At 44.0% G+C, this 16,806-nt stretch overlaps 1 protein-coding gene across 3 annotated transcripts in view; it reads right to left on the reverse strand.

Moving 5' to 3' along the window:
• The window catches only part of Ralgps2 (Ral GEF with PH domain and SH3 binding motif 2), a 179,957-nt gene that overhangs the window by 135,292 nt on the left and 27,859 nt on the right, over positions 1–16,806 (reverse strand). For 2 of the 3 annotated variants that reach the window (XM_063272338.1, XM_039090753.2), the window contains exon 1: positions 15,331–15,630. The exons of the other annotated variant lie outside the window; for it this stretch is intronic. The gene's annotated coding sequence lies outside the window, so the exon portion shown is untranslated. Of the gene's footprint in view, positions 1–15,330; positions 15,631–16,806 lie in introns of those variants that run through there. 3 annotated transcript variants of the gene reach the window in all.

Here is a 16,806-nt window from a genome sequence, read left to right on the forward strand (position 1 = left end):
TAAGAGCACTGGCTGCTCTTCCAGAGGACCTGAGTTCAAATCCCAGCAACCACACGGTGACTCACAACCATCTGGAATGGAATCCGATGCTGTCTTCTGGTGTGTCTGAAGAGAGTGTACTCATACACATGAAATAAATATTAAAAGGAATAAAGACAGTTTCAACAATTATTTATCTGACATGGTTATTAAAGAAGCTGTTGAGGGATTTGGTTATAATTAGTTGTTCTAGATAAGCTGGGTTTTCATCTTGAAGTACTAGAAACAGTTTAAACCATTTTCATTGATTGTTTTTCTTTGAAATTTCACTACCTTTTTACTTTAATAAAATACCATCCTGCTTGTAATTCAGCAGTACCGTGCTTTTCTGGCATGTTCAAGGCCCTGCGTTTGGTCCATAGTATCACAAGAAAACAGAGCACAGTGTGACTGAACCTTTCCCTGACATGCCCACTGTGACATAGGGTATCCTCCAGAGCTGAGAATATTTACTTTCTTTTTTTTTTTTTTTCTTTTTCTTTTTTTTTCGGAGCTGGGGACCGAACCCAGGACCTTGCGCTTGCTAGGTAAGCGCTCTACCACTGAGCTAAATCCCCAACCCCTAGAATATTTACTTTCTTAACCATTCAATAGACAGTCTTAGCTACTCTCTTGCTGCAGCATCACAGATCTGACACTGAAAACCGAGGTTTCTGCTGTCCTGGTACTGTTCCTGCTACTGTAGCACTGCCTTGCTATAGTCATGTACACACACACACACACACACACACACACACACACCTGTACCCCTACACACACCTACCTCTGAATTGCCTTATAGTATGTGGAGTACTCTGGGAAAAAGTAGTATTTGAAATGAAACAAGAATGTGAGAACAGGGGTTGGGGATTTAGCTCAGTGGTGGAGCGCTTGCCTAGCAAGCGCAAGGCCCTGGGTTCTGTCCCCAGCTCCGAAAAAAAGAAAAAAGAAAAAAAAAAAAAAAAGAATTCGAGAACAGCTCTGACTTGGGGCCATCTATTTAGCAGAAAGTCCTTTTGTTGTGTCTTTAAGTTTGGATAATTGTATTTATCTGATAGCTTTTTTTCCAAGTAAGTGAATTCTGTTCAAGTTTCCTTATGAGGAATTTAAGCATAACTTTTCAGATGTGGTGGAAAGAGAAGTTCATTGTCCAATATCACCTCCATTTCCTTTTAAAATATCAATTAGATTCAATTTTTAAAGGAATTCATAAATCCATACTAATAATAACGAGCTTGGCTAGGAATACAGGTCAGTAGTAGAGTACTGACAACATGCATGAGACCCTGAGTTTGTCCCCAACCACTATTTAAAAAAAAAAAAACCCTACTAAAAAATAGGAATAAGAAGAAATGTTCTTATGATAGAGCATAGGGTGGGAAAAGACCATTATGCAGTAAATGGCAAAGCCTGGAGAGAACCATCGGTGAGTCTCAGGAGGGAGTATACTTGAGGAGCCAGATGCATGCGTAGTCATAGGGAGTTTGTCCATTTATTAGCTACAAGGGCAAAGTCAGTTAGTCACAGTCGGATCACAGATGAGGGACAGACAGACGTCACTCGCCTTCAGATCTGATTCTCTGGAGATGGCATCTGAATGGGGCAGTGATGCTCGGTCCCCCATGAGCAACATTTGGTTCCGTTGAACTAATGTCACGAAAGACAAACGCTGTGAAAATGCCAGAGTGGACGTGGTGTGACACCAAGCAGTACGTGGACTACTAGGCTGGGTCTTCCACGGGAAGAAAGAAATGAAGGGCGTTGCTGGGTCAACAGGGAAGCTAATGGTAGACTGACTGCTGCTCTTCACTAAAGACACTAACATTAGTAATGACTGGTTACATCTGGTTGCATTCTTAGGAATATACACTGAAGCATTCCAAAGTAAAAAGCCAAGGCGTATATGTGATTTTTAAAACATTTATTATTTATGCATGTATATATATGTAATGATAAAATTTTAACAGCAGGTGAGTGGGTAAAGAGTGGGCATCTACAATCTTTCTATAAATTCAGAATTATGTCCAATAAAAAATCTTTTATTGTTTTTGGTTTTGAGACAGAGTTTCATGTAGTATAGACTGGCTTCAAGTTCACTATACTGCAGAGAATGGCCTTAAATTCCTGTCTGTTCTGCTTCTACTTCCCAAATTCTGGGATCACAGGCCTGTGCCACCACACCCTACTCAAAGGTTTTAAAAAAAACCAAACAAACAAAAAAAAAAAAAAAAAAAAAAAAAAAAAAAAAAAAACCAGGAAAATTGGGGATGGGGATTTAGCTCAGTGGTAGAGCGCTTACCTAGGAAGCGCAAGGCCCTGGGTTCGGTCCCCAGCTCCGAAAAAAAAGAACCAAAAAAAAAAAAAAAAAAAAAAACAAAAAAAACCCAGGAAAATTCTCATTTGAACCAGGTGTGGCCGTAGGGCTGTAATCCTGGCCCCTGAGAGGAAGGCAGTGTTTCTACGAGATCTCCTTGCTTTAGACAACTGGCGCACATTTTTTCCTACATCATTTTCTTAAAAAGAAAAAAATAAAGATGTAACTACATGTCTATTGTGTATGTGTGTCTGTACCCAAGCTCTGGTCGTCAGACTTGCTGCAATCCCCTTTAAGCAGTAAGCCGTCTCTCACCGTAAACAATGAGCTGGTCCTCCTACACCATTTTTGCTCTATCATGAATCCTGACCCCCGCACCACCCAATTCAACGCCCCACACCCCGTGTAGCACCTCGGGAACTGCCATAAGTCAGTCTACCCTACCAATTCACCTCCTGGCCAGTTTACTCAGTAAGTAGTCCAGGTTCTTTGGCTGATTTAAATATGCAAATTCTTGTTTCTCCTTACAAAATAACACTCTGATTGCTCACAACACACCTCCCTCCCTCTCTCTCTGATTCTTAGGATCCAACTAAAGAGCCACCTTCTGCTTCTTCCATGATCTCTCCCTTCACAGAGGTGTGGAGGTCACACATGGAGTCCTCTGGCTTTGGCAGTCTATTAGATAATGGTTTACTGTGCATTTCTTTCCAGTTTTGTAAAGTCCCCCTCACACAGGATCTCCTTGTGTAACATTGGCTATCCTGGAACTTGCTCTTGCACCCAGATTGACCTTGAATTTGCAAGAATCTTCCTGCTTCTGTCCTTCTGGTGGGATTATAGGTATTTGGCACCATGCCTGGCCAAAAACATACATTTCCTAAGTCTCCCAGTAGACTATAAGTTCTTGGACAAGATAATCTATAAGTTTCTTTAGATTCATTTTTTTATTGAGCACTTACAATAGACAGGCCTGACAGCCAATGCCTTATGTAATGTCACTTTAAGTCTCATGATGACCCTGAAAAGTCAGTCTTTTAAAAATACATTTTCATAGTGCACCTCAAAAGTGTTGAATGCCTTGCCCGGGGTCATGCCACTAGGAAGTGGCAAAGTTGGCCTCAGATTGAGGCATTCTGACTCATATCCCCATGGTATATTGTTCCCAATAAACTGCTTCACGTGTTCCTGTCGATCATAGTACAATGTCATATATGTTAATGAGGCTTACAAAACACTGAATGATAACAATGAACCATGCAATATATGAGATACCCAGCACATGTTTAATTTAAAAAGTAATTTCTATAATTTACTTACGTTATGGAAGCTCAAGAATACCAAAGAATTGAACTGCTTTCAGAATCCTTTCAAATAAAAGAAAATTTAAAATGGAAGACTGGGAGGGTGGCTAAGTGGGTAAGAACCCCTTTTCCTATAAGCACAAAGCCATGACTTTGAATCTCCAGCAGCACCCACATGACTGAAATCCTGTAACCCCAGCATTGGAGATCAGAGAAAAACAGACTCCAAGAGTGTATTAAAGGGTGGCAGCATTAGGAAGGTCGAGGGCCTTGGAAGAATCTAGCAACCGACAGCCTGAAACGGGCAAGCCAACCTAAGTTCCCACCACAGTTTTAGAGCATTGCAAGATGATTCATCAACACTTCCCTGCCATGTGTAACCAAACATCACTGACAACAAAACCAAAACAAAGTTGTGAGGGAGGGGAAGGGAAGGGAGGGGAGGGGAAGGGAAGGGAAAGGGGAGGGAAGGGGAAAGAGGGAGAAAAGGGAGGGGGAGGGGAAGGAAAGAAGGGAGTAGAGGGGAAGGGAGAGGGAGAAGAAAGGGGAGGGAAGGGGAGGGGAGGTCACAGCCATTGTAAACAGGCCATTTCATGTTGTGGTCAGTTTTTGTTTGAATCTTAGGAATGAACAGTGCTCATACACATTCTCCTTTTCTTGTTTTTTTTTTAAAGATGTGTTTATTTCATTTCATTTCATTTCATGTGTATGTGCCTGTGTGTTTATGTGTACTGCCTGCAGCTGTCTCGGAGGTCAGAGAGCACTGGATCTTAGAACTAGAGTTACTGGGCAGTTGCGAGATGTGCGATATGAATTCTGGGAATTCAGATCCCTGGCCGTCTGTAAGAAGATAAGGCACGCTTAAAAGCTGAACCATCCCTCCAGCCATGTCCATTCACTTCATGCCCACTGAAAACCTGGCCCAGGAAACGTGTACATTGTGTGACAGGTTTACTAGACGTGCTGCCTTATGTATAAACATTTATTCACAAGTGAGGACTAAATCTTACACCTCGGTTCGTAGACTTCAAAAGTGTACTGCTCTCTGATAGCGGCTAGCCTTGAACTTTACTTCTGAAGGGGTCTTCTGTGTTAAATGAGCAATACCTATTCAGAGCAATTGAGGCCTGACCTGAATGGTTACCTTTGGCTGGAGGTGAGTTCTGTGGACAAGGAGAAGCCAAAGCAAGAACACCAGCTCACCTGCAGCTTGCTGGTGGTAAGCAGGGAATAAGGCGTCGTTGGCCAGGCACTCTGCTCCTGATAAATTTTTACATACATAAATCTACTCTTCCTGAATTTGGCAGACAGGATCTTACTACAAAAACCAGGCTGACCTCAGACAGACTTATACCTGCCTCTGCCTCCTGAGTGCTGGGAGCAAAGACATGCACGAACAGGAGTGGCTACATTTGGCATCTCTGAAGCTACACTGTCCTCTGTTTTCAGTTTTTATATCGTGTGTGTGTGTGTGTGTGTGTGTGTGTGTGTGTGTGTGTGTGTGTGTGTGTGTTTTCCATTGCTGAGGACAGAGCCTAGGACCTTAACAAATGCTAAATGAGCTCTGTATCACCAACCTTCATCCACAGATGGAGAACTGGCCCTCATAATCCTACTTCAGCCACCACTGTAGTCTTGGCTAAAATGATGGCTCCAAGTTACCGTGAACTGGTAAACACCCTTCCACTGCTCCCAGCAGAGACGCCCAAGGCCATACTCCCTTTCCACTTTCTCTAGGAATGTGGAACAGAATCAGCTGAAACAGTACACTGACTCTGGGAGCCACGCCTCTCCATATATGGGAGAAGTGAGATAAATTAACAGGGGGAGCAAGTCCATCTCCAGTGGAGAATACAAGACAGAAAAGGGACAGAGGCTGCCTGAGGGGTGGCTCCTGGGCCCACCAGCCCGCCTTGTCTATTCTTTGCTCCTGTCCCTGTGCCTGTACCTTAAGCTGGTGTAACTCCTTTCCTTTAACTAGACCATTTGCTAGCTGGAATGTCAACTATGATGTACATACTGTCTCTGACCCTCCTTCCTAAGAACCGATCTTTTATTTATGAATAATCCCACAGTTTATCCCAGTAGAAATAATATTATGGCGGAAACCTGGTAAACTCAGAGTTAGTCATTATTCCCCTAGTAAACCACAGTCAACAATCTTCCTTGCACAGCTAGCATCCCTTACTTTACAATTAAGATAGTATTCTCCCTAGTCTCCATATCCTTTATTCTGATTAGCTAATATCGCAGAAGCGACATTAACTTCGAGCAGCAATTTAGAACATCAGAGACCGTTACTTGCAAATATGCCCTTATGCCAATTTCTGAGCATTTCTTGAATCACTAAACTTAATTTAGATGTTGGCTACTAACCCGATGGTACCAAACCTATACTGTCTCCATTTTCTTCCTTCTGATTCCAAATTGCTGCCCAGGACCCCTGGGTAACTGTGTGGACCGGGCTGCATTTGCCTTGTCCCACGTTGAGCTGGAGACACTGCCTTTCAGACATCAGTCCTCTGCATGCATCACCAACCCCTGGCCATCGATATGCCAGCCACACTCAAGCTACACTCCTGGAGATGGGAACCGGCAGAATTGCTCAGCAAGCAGATCTAACTGGGCTCACTCAGACGGCATTTAATCAGCACACTTCATCCTTTCCCGAGCTGTGCATGGGATAAACCCAAAGTAGGTTCCAAATTCACATTGCAGAATTTCCTGCCATGTCTCTTCAGAGTCTCAGGGAGATTGGCCATGCAAGAGTGTCAGGAAAACCATCTTTTGGCACCTGTGCCCTTTCAGGAGGACAAAGCTGCGTCCCATCCTTCTGTGAGCTCTTTCTGACTTCTTTTCCTCTGGTGTTCAATCTGATGGTCCGTACTGTGTTCCTGCTACTGGGGCAGCAGTATGCGTTCCTTAGGTTTCATAAGCCCCCATGGACGCTTAGCTGTGAAGGTTTTAAGTAAGATGTGAATCCGATTCAACTAACCATACAAAATGTATAATCAGCAAATAATAATCTCCCTCTAAAAAAATAAGAATTAAGATCTAGAGCAAGAAATGGAGAAAAAGGATAAAGACCGAATCCTCAGGATGAGAAATAATTACTTTGTTTGAGGTACTGGGAACTGAACTCAGAGCCAGTGTTCTGCCACTGGGCTCTGCCTACCAGGGAAAGAAAAAAAAAAATTCAACCACTAGTGCAGTATTTATTTTTAAATATTTATTTATTTATTTATTTTATGTATGTAAGTACACTGTAGCTATCTTCAGACACACCAGAAAAGGGCATCAGATCCCATTACAGATGGTTGTGAGCCACCATGTGGTTGCTGGGAATTGAACTCAGGACCTCTGGAAGAGCAGTCCGTGCTCTTAACCGCTGAGCCATCTCTCCAGCCCCCCAGTATTTATTTTTGATAGAAAGCCTTTCAACATAATTCTTCCTATAGTAAGATTTCAGATACATCAGTAAGAGACTCGGAGTTTCCCTGAATGTCATCAGGAAGGAACAAGAATTGTAGCTGGTGTAAAATGAGCCGGGAATGGAGAAGCTGTAACATGTAAGACATCTTTTTTTAAATGAAAACAAAAAAGTGTCGTAAGAGAGACACACAAGGGGTTGGGGATTTAGCTCAGCGGTAGAGCACTTGCCTAGCGAGCGCAAGGCCCTGGGTTTGGTCCCCAGCTCCGAAAAAAAGAAAAAAGAAAAAAAAAAAAAAAGAGAGACACACAAAGAGAGAGGCTTAGAAGAATAGTCTGGACAGATACTGGTCACACACCAAAATATTCTTATAGAGGAAAAATGCCAATCTCTTGATAGAGAATTTATTTTCTGAGTGGATCTATCAGCAAGGACAGAGGTGGAGGAGGAGAATCAGGAAATGTCTCGTTGGTCAGTCTGGTTGTTTAATAAGTCCTCAGTCTGGTTCCTCCCTTGCTCTGTCAGTGGTCTCACCAGGCTCTGGGCAACCTGAGTAATTTCTCATCCTGAAAAGTGTGAAAAGACCAACGTCCCCTGCAAGTCCACCCTCGCGCTGGGCATCTGGGTTTCTTCGTACACCAAAGACTAACCCACTTTTACTATGTGCTTAATAGAATTTCTAGAAACCATTGTTGTGCCAGCTGGTGTCACATTTCCACAGAACTTTCTATACTGCATTTTATTTTCTGTTTGTTGACTTTGTTTTAAAAATGAGTTCTCATACAGCCCAGGCTGGCCTCCTCTTCTCCCTGATTCTGATTCAGAATGCTGGGATTATATGCATGTACCACCGTACCCAACTATGGGTAACTCCATGAAACAGACCTCAGTCCCTTGAAGACACGGTTGTCTTGAAATGCAGAGTTCTTTCTGACCCCAGCCCCAGTGTCTTTCACAGGGGAGGCTTTTGCTGACACATAACTAAGCAGCATGAATGTACACTGTTAATGGACAGACTCCTTGGCTTTACATCTCTACATGGTGAATCACAGCTTCTTTAAAGTGTAGCCAGAGCGAGCTGTTTGGTTCCCTGTACTCTTTGCCTCTTGCCTCCCAACTGATCCTGGATTCATCCACCAGGAACAGCAAAGTGTCACCGAGCCTCTGCTTTCCTCCAACCTCCAACCAAACAGCTCGTGTGAGGACAGAGAGGACAGTTCCCAATTACCGATTTCTAACTGGACAGCAGTGTTTACAGACTGAGACTCCATTGCCTTTCAACCTGTATAGCACTTCAGGGCACACTGTGTTGTGTGCGCTGTATGTACTGTAGTGTGCGCTCTGTAGTGTACGGCACATTAAATTCACATCGCTTTTTCGTTTGTTTTCAAGAGAAGGTTTCTCTGTGTATCCCTTGCTGGAAGTCACTCCGTAGAGCAACCAGGCTGGCCTTGAACTCAGAGATCTGCCTGCCTCTGCATCCGGAGTGCTGGGATTAAAGGCCTGTGCCACCGCCCTGGGTTCCCCCATCACTCTTCTTATTTCACTGAATATCATTGGTTCTGAAGGTTAAACTGTGAACTGGAAATGCTGGAATTTGGAGACTAGTGACCTAGTTCTGTCTGTGTCATTTGCCCAAATAGTCTACAACCACCACTCCAGTATCTGATTGCAGAACACCAGCTCTGGCCTGTTCAGCTGTAACCTCCCTCCTCAGCAAACAGGCAGTCCCCAACTCACAAGTTCTGTTCAAAAAGGCTACAGAAGCCTGGCATTCGGAGCTCAGGAATTATTCCCTACTGAAGCAACGTTATAAATGATGGCCAGGACCTCAATACTGTCCACGGAATTTTATTCACTTATAATACAGTTAAATTTGAGAGTAAAAGAGAGGGAAAGTACTTTCTCCTTTTCTGGATACAAGCGAATACTAGACAAAGTTAGTGTGTGTGCTGTGTTTTGGGCCTTCTTCCATTTTCTGTCTGTTTCCTTTTCCCACCTTACTACATCCTTTTACTTGAGGGACCCAAGGGCTCCAATCATAGGAACCCACCCATTCAAGACTTTTCCACCCTGCAAAGGCCGTAGCTTTCTTTCCTTAGTACTTAAAACTCCACCTTCCTCTTCCTCTTGTCCACCTATCACCTCTCTCACTTTTGGTTCCTACTCTGCCCCTAGACTGTCTTCCGTCAAACATCCATTTCCCCCAGGAGATGCCTTTAGCAGATTAGGGGGAAGGGAATCTGACTTAAATTATCTGTGAGAGTAAAACCCAGGGAGAGCTGACAGCTACCTGGGTGTCTGGGGTCATTTCAAGCCTGCTTCAACTCTTTAGCTCCTCAACAAGCCGGTGAGAGAGGAGCAACGAACCCAGCAAACATCGTGGGAAGACTTACACCTGGTCTTTATACTGCACTCAGTAATGGCGGTGGGTGTGAATCTGAGGCAGTCTGAGAGTGATGCTGTGGTCTCTTACTAACTTTTCCAGAGGCTCTGTACTTTGAAAAATGGAGTGCCTCTCAAGCTGAAGGAATCTGTCTACTTCAGGCAGCATCAAGAAGGGAAAGCCATTCAGTAGATTCAGGAAGAAAATCTGGGGTTGGGCAGCCACCAGGCCATTGTGGAAAATTCAAAGGTTTACACGGCACTGTTAGGTGAAATGCAGGGCAGGCTTCGCCTTGGTATTTTATATCATGTTCCTTCCCACAGGCACAACCTGTGAAGATGTTCCTAGCCAAGCTGGAGTAGGGACTGTTTTGTTTTGTTGAGACGGGGTCTCGCTATGTAGTGGTAGCTGGCCTGGAGATCAGTCACTATGTAGACCTCACAGAGATCTAGCAGTCTCTGCTTCCCGAGTGCTGGAATTAAAGGCATATACTACCACACCCAGCTTCTAATTCCCTTCATTCTTTCATTCTACCTTTCTCTTCCCAATTTTGGCACAGATACAGATGTCACACATGGTTGAGCCAGGCATGGTGGCGGTCACCTTTAATCCCAGACTCAGGAGGCAGAGGCAGGTGAAATTTCTGAGTTAGAAGGCAGCCTGGTCTACAGAGTGAGCTCCTGGGTTACATAGAGTACACAGAGAAACCCTATCTTGAAAAACAAAGCAAAACTAAAAACAAAAACAAAAAAAGAGAAGTGGTTGATAATGCTCTTAGAAAGGCATCAGGAAACATGAGGACAGGCTAATAGCATCAATGTGCTGATAAATGACAGTCAGCTCTGGTCTGTGGTATGCTGAGGTCCTCAGAACACACGTCCTGGGGGCAGCTGTTCCTCAGGGCCAGCTTTGGTATGCAGACAGGCAGACGCTTTGACTCCACAGACTCCCTGATGACACTTGGGCCACGTGTGGCAGGTTGTCCTTTTGTTTTTCTTTTCTTTTTTCTTTCCTTTTGGTGGTAGTGGTGGTTACTGGGGATTGAACCCAGAGCCTTGCATAGGTAAGGCAAGCGTCTAACACTGAGCTAACATCCAATGTTCGTTTATGATCAGAATTCTAAGCAAGTTTGGCTGGCTGTGGTGTGGGGCTGGGGAACATGGCCTTCACACCCCACATCTTCTCCCAGCAAGCTTCACTCTGTTCCTCCCTCTTTACTGGGGACTTTGCCTGTTGTGGCCACCATGTTGCAATGGAAGTGGCTGTGGGATTTATTTTATTTTTTTACTCATTTATTTTAATCCTGATGCTTCCCCTCCTGGTCACCCCCTCCAGGTTACCCCTTCCCACAATCCTTCCCCCATCCTCCCTCCTCTTCTCCTTTAAGCAGGTGGGGGCCCCCTCCATTCTGGTACTTCTAGTCTCAGCAAGGCTAGGCCCTTCCTCCTCCGTTGCTAGCCAGACAAGGCAGCCCAGCTAGAAGAACAGATTCCCACGCACAAATTTCTAGACCTGGACTTTGATGCTTGTGACATCATTTGGGAGCCCTTGAGCTGTCTCACAAAAAACAAACCAAGAACAAACAGACAGACAAACAAACTCCTGACTGTCCTCTGCAGGAGAATACTGGGAGGTTCTAAAGGAATCAAGATTTCGGGTACAGAAGTCCCACTATTTTAAGCACTTCTGCTTCAGTAAGGTCATCTTGGACTCTCCTATATACACGGCAGTCAGTTCTTCCGGCACTAGCTAGAGTAGAGGCTGTAACTCTAGTCCACCCCACTGAATCATGAAAATAATAAAATGTTGGTCATTTTTAGTCTTTTAATGGAATGGTTTCTTGTACAATGATATGTACTGTGGCATAGTGTTCGTAAAAAAAAAAAAAATCTATCCCATATCAAACTAGAAAATGTTCCCTTTAAGATTCACTACCAAGTTACCATCTCAACCTCTGTTTAACTCCAAAAAGCGGTCTTCCCAGAGCAATCAGACAGAGACAAAGGCATGAAGATTGGAAGGAAAGAAACTGAGGAATATTGCAGAGAATCTATAGCTGCAGTTGCTAGATATCAAGAGGTTCACAGGGTTGATGGATTGAGAAAGAGCTATACTACTACCTACATGCTGGAAACAGTAAGAAAATGAAAGCAAAATAGACATTAAAAACAATCTTTATATAAGTAAATGTAACAAAATAAGTACATGATTTATAAAAAGTTCTTTAAGTTTATTGGTCGTTAAAGATGATCCCTACAAATAAAAAGATACTTATCATTGTAGGTTTCACGAATCTCGGTCTCAGCATATTACTTCTACCCAAACTGTTCTAAAGGTTCGCTGTGTGTCAATTCAGCCAAAAGTTTGGTGTATTTCTGTCCCTTTGGAATTTGATAAGCTATTTTAAAAATAGGCACATGGCACCTTATAAACTAGCCAAACTTCCTGTAAAGCTAGAGTGATTAAGAGTGTGGTGTTAGTTCAAGAATAGACAAATTGACCAATAAAACAGGATAAAGAGCCCATAAAAAGACCACACAGGTATGCAAAGTTGAATTCTGTCAATGTGGTAAGTACAGGCAATAGTGCAGGGTCTGTCTACATACTCAAATCAACTCCAAATAGTTATAACAGTCAAAACAATAAATATTTAAGAAAAGGTCTCACTGAAGCAGGAGCTCACAGATTTGGCTAGAATGGTTGGCCAGCAAATTCCCAAGATCCTCAGGTCTCTGTTTCTCCAACACTGGGACCATAGGTAAATGCCTCACCTCTGTGTGTGTGTGTGTGTGTGTGTGTGTGTGTGTGTGTGTGTTTGTTTCTGTATGTCTGTCTCTGTGTGTATGTGTGTATGTGTGTGTGTGTCTGTGTCTGTATGTCTGTCTCTGTGTGTATGTGTGTATGTGTGTTTGTCTGTGTCTGTATGTCTGTCTCTGTGTGTATGTGTGTATGTGTGTGTGTGTGTGTCTGTGTCTGTGTCTGTATGTCTGTCTCTGTGTGTATGTGTGTATGTGTGTGTATGTGTGTGTATGTGTGTGTGTCTGTCTATGTGTGTGTGTGTGTGTGTGTGTACATGTGTGTTCTGTTATGTGCCAGGGACTGAACTTAGGTTCTCATGCTTGTATAACAAGCACTTTACTGAGTTATATTTCTAGCTTCCTCATCCCCTGCCCCAACCATAAAACTTTTAGAAAATAACTCAGGGTAATACCGTCATAATTTCTAAGTAGAGAAACAGTTCTTTCCTCTTCCTCCTCCTCTACCTCCTCTACTCTTCCTTTTCTTTCTCATTCTCCTCCTTCTCCTCTTCCTCTTATGCATTCTCCCCCTCTTCTTTCTCCTGTTTCCACAATACCTTTATGTTTTATTTTTGTTTCAAGTTTATGTGGTGTACTGTAAAGAGAACAGGAGGCAGGGTAGGAAGAATGGCCTGCCTACAGAAGGATTTCTTTAGCAAGACTGGATTTTTGTTTCTTATTTTTGAGACAGAAGTTCACTTTTTATTCTAGACTGCTCTCTAACCTCCAATCCTCTTGCTTCAGCTTCTAAGTACAAGGGATTATAAGTATAGGCCTCCAAACCTGGCTCGAACAAGTCTTTAAAAACAAACTAAGCCAGGCAGTGGTGGCACATGTCTTTAATTCCAACACTTGGAAAAAGGAGGCAGGCAGATCTCTGTGAGTTCGAGGTCAGCCTGGTCTGCAAAGTAAGGTCCAGAATAACCAGGCATACACAGACAAACCCTGTCTCAAGGGGAAACAAAACAGCAGCAACAACAAAAAACAACCAGCCAGCCAGCCAACCAACCAACCAGCCAGCCAACCAACCAACCAACCAACCAGCCAACCAACCAACCAACCAACCAGCCAACCAACCAACCAACCAACCAACCAACAAATCAACCAACCAGCCAACCAGTCAACCAACCAACCAACCAACTAACCAACAAATCAACAAACCAGCCAGCCAACAAATCAACCAACTGGCCAGCCAGTCAACCAACCAACCAACCAACCAACCAACCAACCAACCAACCAACCAACCAATCAACCAGCCAGCCAGCCAGCCAGCCAGCCAGCCAGCCAGCCAACCAACTAACCAATCAGCCAGCCAGCCAACCAACCAACCAACCAGTCAGCCAGCCAGCCAACCAACCAACCAACCAACCAGCCAGCCAGCCAGCCAACCAACCAACCAGCCAGCCAGCCAGCCAACCAACCAAAAACCCACCACAAACTAAAAATATTAAAAATAAATAAGATTAATGTTTAACCACCGACTATTAAAGACGAGCCCGCAAACTTGGAGAAGATATTTATAAAACATAACTGGCAAATAATTTAAGCCAGAATACAAAAAATTATCTCCTCCAAAGCAAATCAGAAACATAGAAACAAAGCCACATTAGAGTGAGCATTTTTCAAAGGAAGCCCCAAATGCTCAACAAACACACGAAGAGCTATTTAACCTTATTGCAATAGGAAAATGTAAATTGTTCTCATAATGTGCCAGGACAGGTTTATATTGGAACATGAATCTGGCCTGGAACCCCCCTGGGTCTCAATGCCTGGTGAGCCTGCTCAGGGCAGAAGCATCCCGAAGCCATTGGATATAGAGCATTCACCAGTGACTTATTCATTTACAGAATTGTTTGTGGCCCACGGAACTCCAGAAGACTGTATCCCGAACTCAATTCCTCCTTTGCCAGACCTTTGGACCACTTCTATCACACTCTACTAAAAGGGATTTGCACCAGAGTCTTAACAGATTGCACTAAGAATATCTTAATTTTGCAGATTTTTTAAATGCATAAATGTGTGGTCATATTACCAAGATCCCACTAACCATGATATGGAAGGGACTTTTGTAAGGGACTGTAAAACATAAGCTTTTGCTGTATATGACATATGGGGTAAAACCAATGGCTTTGTCATGCCAAATAAGTGCTCTAACCTTGAGCTATGTCCCCAGTCTTTAGAATTTTGAGACAGGTTCTATTCTTTAACTTACTCTGTCCTTGAACTCACAATCCTCTTGACTCCGACTCCTAAAGGCTGAATTACAGGAATGTGCCTCCATGTGTGGCTGAAGTTTATGCTTTAAAAACCTCAGTATATCTAGCCGGCTGGTGGTGGCGCAATCTTTAATCCCAGCACTTGGGAGGCTGAGGCAGGTGGATCTCAGAGTACAAAGACAGCCAGGTAGGTGTTCACGACAGACAAGGCTATTAAACAAAGAAATCCTGTCTCAATAAAACCAAAACTGACTAACCAGACGAACATCGGTAAGTCTGCTCTCGGGCTCCACAAGTGTTTGCTGAATGTGCAGATGCGTCATGTCAGGCACTGTGATCTGGGCCTCTCTCCTGTGAAACTCTACCAGTGTCGGTATCATTCCTTTTTCTAATTCCATGTTCATCGTATCTTCTGGATCCGACAGATTCACTGCAGGGTCCTCATCACAGAGGAACACGACTGCACGGTAGACCCAGGGTCCCTCCCACCGGGATTAAAAAAGATAGATTGTCCATCCCATTTGAATACCAGTCTTTTGGGAGTTTTCATTTGTGTAGCTGGATCCTAAAACTTGGTACTTCATGTGTCCCGACAGAACTCGGTTTCAGAACATACTACACACCGATGCCCACTCTTAAAAAGTAACCCATGGGCCTTGTCATGACAGCCTGGTAGGCCTTTCCCCAGAGAGTTGTATCTAATGCAGGAAGCATACCTCCAAGCTGTGACTCTGATAACTCAAAATTGGGCGAGCAGTTTAGATGAATTAGACACTACACAGGTGAGGTTTTTCTGTTGCCTCATAGCTTTAAAGAAAGTTCATGTTTTCATAAGTTAAAGTGATGAAGAATGTTATTACCTACCAGTATGTCGGGTGTCAATTCATTTTCTCTGTCACCAACTGCTGTGTCAGGTCCAAATGGCCAAGTGTGGTGCCTGTTGACAAGGCAAAGCAGGTGCTGGCCTCTAGGCTTGCTCAGAATCTCAGGTACCAGGTACAGAGTCCCATGATGCCTTTTGGGTTCCTCTCAGCTCTCCCCACCCCATCCCCTCCTCTCCAGCCCAAACCTATCCAGCCCACGGGCTTACTTCCCTCCAAACAGCTCCTTTTTATACAATCTTGCCCTTTCAGCCGCGCCCTGTCTGGCTCCTTCCTCTTTTGTCTCCCTCTCCTTTGACTCTTCTCCTCTTATCCCTATGGAACACCTCCCAGCCCTACCTCCCACTCAGTTCAGTCTGCTGGCTATGCTCCCTGTACTGCTCTGGACCCTTTCAGTTGCTGCTGTGCTCTCCCTCATGTCTACAATAAAAACCTTCCCTCACCTGCACCTTGGGGCAATCAAGTCCTCATTTCATTCACTGGGTGATTCACTTATTAAAGGCTGGGCTGGGGCCATGGTTCATCTGCTAGAGTGCAAGCATGAAGATCTGGAGTTTGGATTCACCAGAACCGATGCAGACAGCTGGGCACTGTGGCCCATGGTTATAACACAGGCCTGGGGGTGGGGGGCAGAGAGAGGGGTTCTGAAGCTCCCTGGGCAGCCATTCTAGCTGAATCAGTAAGCAGATTTAGGTTCAGTGAGAGACTTTGTCTCAGAAAATAAAGATGGAGAACAACCAAGAAATACTACAGACATTAACCCCAAGCCTCCACATGTAGCTGCGCATGTGCACACCCACGTTAAAAGGTTCATATATCACAAATACACAACACACAAAATAAGTAGGTAGATAGATAAACAGATAGATCATACATACATACATACACACATACATACATACAATATACATTTATTCAGTTTAATGTTTTCCAGGTGAAGGGGTCACATCTACTGAACGCTTGCTTGCTGTTGGGGATGCAGGTGGTCAAAGATATCACACAATAACAGAAAAACCAAGATATAAAACTAAAATGGGGGGGTTGGGGATTTAGCTCAGTGGTAGAGTGCGTGCCTAGCAAGTGCAAGGCCCTCAGCTCCAGGAAAAAAAAAAAAAACTAAAATGGTGTATGTGTATATGTGGGGTGTGTGTGTGTGTGTGTGTGTGTGTGTGTGTGTGTACATGTGTGTGTATGCTGGAGTCAACCTCGGGTGTCTTTCCTCAGAAGCCATCCACCTTGGGTTTGGGGACAGGGTCCCTTACTGGCCTGGAACTTGCTGGACAGTTTAGGCTGACTGACCAGTGAACCCCAGGGTTCCTTACCTGCACCTCTCCCGCACTGCATCCTCAAGCCTGTCTCTTTGACCTGGTTTCCTGGGATCAGACTCAGCTCTTCATGTTCACAAGGCAAGCACTCTGCTGATTGAACTATATCCCTCTCCCCAGAGGTGCTTCATATC

This window comes from Rattus norvegicus, chromosome 13 (genome assembly GCF_036323735.1).
Source record: "Rattus norvegicus strain BN/NHsdMcwi chromosome 13, GRCr8, whole genome shotgun sequence".
NCBI lineage: Eukaryota > Metazoa > Chordata > Mammalia > Rodentia > Muridae > Rattus > Rattus norvegicus.